This window comes from Aegilops tauschii, chromosome 7, assembly GCF_002575655.3.
Source record: "Aegilops tauschii subsp. strangulata cultivar AL8/78 chromosome 7, Aet v6.0, whole genome shotgun sequence".
Lineage (NCBI taxonomy): Eukaryota > Viridiplantae > Streptophyta > Magnoliopsida > Poales > Poaceae > Aegilops > Aegilops tauschii.
In genome coordinates, this window is record NC_053041.3 from 178,307,545 (window position 1) to 178,314,219 (window position 6,675).

Consider the following 6,675-nt stretch of genomic DNA (forward strand, 5'->3'; position numbering starts at 1 on the left):
TTTCTAAGTTACAACTCTCGTTCTTCTGAAGACTTCATTGGATCGAGTTGTAAACTTAAACCCGATGGTGGTCTGATACTTTTGCTATGTTCTTCTGCATGCTATTTCCTCATATATGTTATTGCATGCATGCTGAATTACATCAGTCACCATATTTCATCATGCATTTCAAATTCTTCATATCATATGATAAATGCATGTATGAATTACAAGATATAGGGGGAGATCTCCATGATTCTACTCTTCACATGTGCATTGCTTCAAAAGCAAATTCCTCATTATGCACATCTTCAGGGGGAGTTCTTCTATATCTTGCAATCAATTTCCTCATTATCTGTTTTTACACTTCATATGTTTATCCCCGTTGAAAACTTAACCTATATTGTCATCAATCACCAAAAAGGGGGAGATTGTAAGTGCATATAGTGCCCCTTAGTGATTTTGTTGTATTGAAGACTTATAGGTTAAGGGACTAATGCATTTGTAAGTGTACACAGGTCTATAAGTCTGTGAGGAGTTTGATATTTATAGAGAAATTCGACCCTTAAAAATGAATGTCTTCAACTGAAGACTTATGGATTTCTGAAGACTTTGAAAGTGAAGAAATTGGTGTGATCGTGAAGACTTGATATTTTTGCGAGGAACGTGAAGCGTGAAGACTTTTGTGTTCGTAGTTTCATATTCTCTTTCTTGAGTCATAGGAAACACCGTACTGTTAAAGGGGGTCGAGGAAAAACTAAGGAAAAGTTTCCAAGTGATGCTCATCTCAAAATCCTACACCTACCAATCCTTTCGAGTGAAGCCATTGGAAATCTCATACAGTTCAATCAATTTCTTCATTGACAGAGACGGAGTTCTTCTGGTCTCTGAGGAATTAGTTCTGATTGAGGAGTTAGGAATTCGCCAGTGCGGATTGCCTACAAGTGAGGAACATGATAGCCCTGAGGAATTTCAACCTCAAATTTCGGACCGTTGCTGTGCTATGTGCCAACTGTCCCAAAATATCTACCCACCTAACGGTCATATCATTGAAGGGCATTTATGTCTTATCATGTCGGGCTGCTCCCTAGGCTATAAATAGCCGCCCGTACAACCACTACCTGGTTGGCTGCTTCTAGAGATACTGACACTTGTCATTGAGAGCATCCCATCATCCGAGGACTTTGAGCAAAAATCATCAAGTGAGGAAAACCCAAACCCAAACACCTACAAACCCAAAGTGATTGAGCATCACCGAAGAAATTGTTCCTGTGTGGATCCGACGCTTGTTACCTTTGAAGACTGTGCATCTTCCAGATGGTTAGGCGTCATGGTCTAGAGCATCCAATAGGAAATTGTGGATCGCCGAGTGACCGAGTTTGTGAAGGTTTGGAAGTCACCTGAAGACTTACCATGAGTGATTGGGTGAGGTCTGTGTGACCTTTGCTCAAGGAGAATACGGTGAGGACTGTGTGTCCTCAGGTTTAAATACACAACCACTCCAACCAGACGTACAACTGTCACAACAGTTGGAACTGTCTACCAAATCACTATCTTCACCAAGCCTATTGGTTCTATTTCCTCAACCCTTCCATTTCCTCATTACTGTGTTGTGTGCTTGTTCATATCTGTTCGAAGCCTTTGACTGAAGACTTTCTCAATTTCCTCAGTTCAATTTCTTCAGTCTGTTTGTCTTCATCCTGTTTATCCTTTGTTTATGCTTTCTGTACTCTGTGCTCGTTTCATTTCATCGTGACGACTGTGCTTATGTTCTGTTGTGATTGCAGCACTTATTCCACTGCAAGTAGTTCTTCGCTAAGGAATTTCCTCACCCTGAAACCTCAAGAAGAATTCATAAAAATCGCCTATTCCCCCCCTCTAGTCGACTTAACGCACTTTCAGCCCCCCGGGGCGCGCCCCCTGCCTCGTGGGCCCCTGGGACTCCACCGACCTCAACCCCAACTCCATATATTCACGTTCGGGGAGAAAAAAAAATCAAAGAGAAGGATTCATCATGTTTTACGATACGGAGCCGCTGCCAATCCCTAATTTCTCTCGGGAGGGCTGATCCGGAGTCCTTTCGGGGCTCCGGAGAGGGGAATCCGTCGCCGTCATCATCATCAACCTTCCTCCATCACCAATTTCATGATGCTCACCACTGTGCGTGAGTAATCCCATCATAGGCTTGCTGGACGGTGATGGGTTGGATAAGATTTACCATGTAACCGAGTTAGTGTTGTTAGGGTTTGATCCCTAGTATCCATTATATTCTAAGATTGATGTTGCTATGACTTTGCTATGCTTAATGCTTGTCACTAGGGCCCAAGTGCCATGATTTCAGATCTGAACCTATTATGTTTTCATGAATATATGTGAGTTCTTGATCCTATCTTGCAAGTCAATAGTCACCTACTATGTGTTATGATCCGGCAACCCCGAAGTGACAATAATCGGGACCACTCCTGGTGATCACCGTAGTTCGAGGAGTTAATGTATTCACTAAGTGTTAATGCTTTGGTCCGGCACTCTATTAAAAGGAGGCCTTAATATCCCTTAGTGTCCAATAGGACCCCGCTGCCACGGGAGGGTAGGACAAAAGATGTCATGCAAGTTCTTTTCCATAAGCACGCATGACTATATTCGGAATACATGCCTACATTACATTGATGAACTGGAGCTAGTTCTGTGTCACCCTATGTTATAACTGTTGCATGAGGAATCGCATCCGACATAATTATCCATCATTGATCCGTTGCCTACGAGCTTTCACATATTGATCTTTGCTTAGTTACTTTTCCGTTGCCGCTGTTACGATTACTACAAAAACTGCTACTGTTACTTTTGCCACCGTTACCATTACTTCCATATTACTTTGCTACTAAGTATTTTGCTGCAGATATTAAGTCTTTCAGGTGTGGTTGAATTGACAACTCATCTGCTAATACTTGAGAATATTCTTTGGCTCCCCTTGTGTCGAATCAATAAATTTGGGTTGAATACTCTACCCTCAAAACCGTTGCGATCCCCTATACTTGTGGGTTATCAAGACTATTTTCTGGCGCTGTTGCCGGGGAGCATAGCTCTATTCTTTGAGTTACTTGGGATTTATATCTGTTGATCACTATGAGGAACTTGAAAGATGAAAGAACCAAGATTTATCCCTCAATTACGAGGGGAGGTAAGGAACTGCCATCTAGCTCTGCACTGATTCACCTTCTGTTTTGAGTAAACTTGCGACACCTACTCCTGTTATTGATTCTGATATGTCGCATGTTATTGATGATGCCACTTCTGCTTTGCATGATACTTATGATGAAACTACTTCTATGCTTGATAATACTGTGCCATTAGGTGAATTTCTTGATGAACAAATGTTAGAGAGAATGAAATTATTGAAACTGATAATATTGATGAAAGTGATGATGATGATTCTCCCGTAGATATGAATTGCCTGATGTGCCTGAGGGTTATGTTATGGATGAAGAAACTTCTAGAGACCTTTTTGCTTGCAAAGATAGATATGATCTTAAGTAGCTGTTAGCTAAGCTGAAAGAAAAGTCTTTGAATGCTAGAATTAAAAATTTGACCCTGCTTTTGCTACTTCACCTATCTGTATTTCTGATAAGGATTATGATTTCTCTGTCGATCCTGAGTTAATTACTTTGGTTGAATCTGATCCTTTCTATGGCTATGAATCTGAAAGTGTTGTGGTGCATCTTAATAAATTGAATGATATAGCCACCCTACTCACTCATGAGGAAAAAAATTCATTACTACTATATCCTCAAGTTATTTCCGTTCTCACTAAAGGGTGATGCTAAAACATGGTTTAATTCTCTTGCTCCTGGTTGTGTGCGTAGTCCCCAGGATATGATTTATTACTTCTCTGCTAAATATTTCCCCGTTCATAAGAAACAAGCTGCCTTAAGGGAAATATATAATTTTGTGCAAATTGAAGAAGTGAGTCTCCCACAAGCTTAGGGGAGGCTTCTCAGATTACGTAATGCTTTGCCCGATCATCCTCTCAAGAAAAATGAAATACTTGGTATATTTTATAATGGACTAACCGATGCTTCCAGAGACCACCTGGACAGTTGTGCTGGTTGTGTTTTCAGGGAAAGAACTGTTGAGCAAGCTGAATTGCTATTGAATAATATATTGAGTAATGATAATGATTGGACACTTCCTGAACCAACTCCTAAGCCAACTCTGAAGAAAAGGGATATTCTATTTCTCAGTCCTGAAGATATGCAAGAGGCAAAGAAATCTATGAAAGAAAAGGGTATTAAAGCTGAAGATGTTAAGAATTTACCACCTATTGAAGAAATACATGGTCTTAATAACCCGACATAGGTAGTAAAGGTAAATTCTCTCTATAGATTTGATGAAGGTGATATTCCTCATAATAAGTCTACTAGCCAATGCTTGGATGAGTTTGATAATTTTATTGTTAAACAAGAAAACTTCAATGCTTATGTTGGTAGACAATTGAAATGTAATGCTTATATTGTTGAACACTTGAGTGATTATATGCCTAGAGTTAAAGTTGACCTTAAACTTATTAGTAAACATGCTTCTATGGTTACCACTCAGGTGATTTGCTTAAGGCTCAAGATGATTTGCTCAATGAATTAAATAATAAGAAAAATGATAATGCTGTTAGAGTTATGACTAGAGGGGGTAAAATGACTCAGGAACCTTTGTATCCTGAGGGCCACCCTAAGAGAGTTGAGCAAGACTCTCAGAGAACTAATGTTGATACACCTAGTCCTTCTAAGAAGAAGAAAAAGAAAAATGATAGGACTTTGCATGCTTCTAGTGAACCTGTTGTTGATACGACTGAGAATCCCAATGATATTTCTATTTCTAATACTGAAACACAATCTAGTAATGAACATGAACCTAGTGATAATGTTAATGATGATGTTCATGTTGATGCTTAACCTAGCAATAACAATGATGTAGAGATTGAACCCGCTGTTGATCTTGATAACCCACAATCGAAGAATCAATGTTATGATAAGAGAGACTTCGTTGCTAGGAAGCACAGTAAAGAAAGAGAACCATGGGTTCAGAAACCCATGCCTTTTCCTCCTAAACCATCCAGAAAAAGGATGATGAGGATTTTGAGCGCTTTGCTGAAATGATTAGACCTATCTTTTTGCATATGCGTTTGACTGATATGCTTAAAATGAATCCTTATGCTAAGTATATGAAAGATATTGTTACAAATAAAAGAAAGATACCGGAAGCTGAAATTTCCACCATGCTTGCCAATTATACTTTTAAAGGTGAAATACCTAAGAAACTAGAAGATCCAGGAGTACCAACTATACCATGCTCCATTAAAAGAAATTATTTTAAAACTGTTTATGTGATCTCGGAGCCGGTGTTAGTGTTATGCCTCTCTCTTTATATCGTAGACTTGATTTGAATAAGTTGACACCTACTGAAATATCTTTGCAAATGGCCGAGAAATCAACTGCTATACCTGTCGGTATTTGTGAGGATGTGCCTGTTGTGGTTGCAAACGTTACTATTTTAACGGACTTTGTTATTCTTGATATTCCCGAGGACGATCCTATGTCAATTATCCTTGGTAGACCCTTTTTGAATACTGCGGGGCTGTTATTGATTGCAACAAAGGCAATGCCACTTTTCATGTTAATGGTAATGGGCATACGGTACATTTTCCGAGGAAACAACCTCAAGTCCACAGTATCAATTCTACTGGAAAAATTTCAACGATTACTATTGGAGGTTTTGAATTCCCTCTTCCTACCGTCAAGAAGAAATATGATCTTCTTATTGTTGGGGACATGCATATCCCCGTTGAGGTAACCTAGTGTTATTCGAAAATTCTCCGGTTTCATGTTATGCGGAAAGAGTTTGTTAACAAGACTTGATCAACCTTGTTAGTGGATTCCTTTTGATGAGCACGAGATGGATGAAGTTAGAAAGCACAACTCTCTGTACCCTCCTTTTACTCTCTGTTATTTAGATTAAATAAATCGATAATAGTATTTTCTACCTGTTTTCTGAATTATCCTTACAACAAAAAATACCCCGAAAATAAAAGTTCTACAAACGTCGTGAAAATGAAATGTGATTTTTTGTAGAATATTTAAGAATTTATGGCACTGAGAACACATCAGGGGGCCCACCATTTGGCCACGAGGGAACAGGACACGCCCACCCCCTAGGGCGCGCCCCTGCCTCGTGGGCCCCACGTGGACCCCCTCCACTTATTCCAGCACCCACTCACTTCGTCTTCCTCCAGAAAAAATCCTCCCATAGCTCAAACCCGTGTTCTAGCTCATCCTACTACCATTTTCAATCTCTTTGCTCAAAGCTCCATTCACAAAACTGTTTGGGGAGATTGTTCTTCGGTATGTAACTCCTCCGTTGATCCAATTAGTTTTTGTTCTGCTTTATTTATTACAAATTTTTGCTGCTTAGGTGACCCTGTTCTTGAGCTTGCATGTCAAATTTATATGGTCCAAAGTAGTTCTAATGCATGATATAGCCTCTAGGGACTTGTAGGAGTAGTTGCTATCAATCTTGTTGAGTTTGGTTCACTTTTATTTTGAGTCACTAAAAATTTCAGAAATTTTTCAGAGAAAGAAAATGATGAAGAGATTGTTGAGGGGCTCCTCGAGCCGAAGCTCAAAGCATAAGCAGAATAAGGAGAATAAA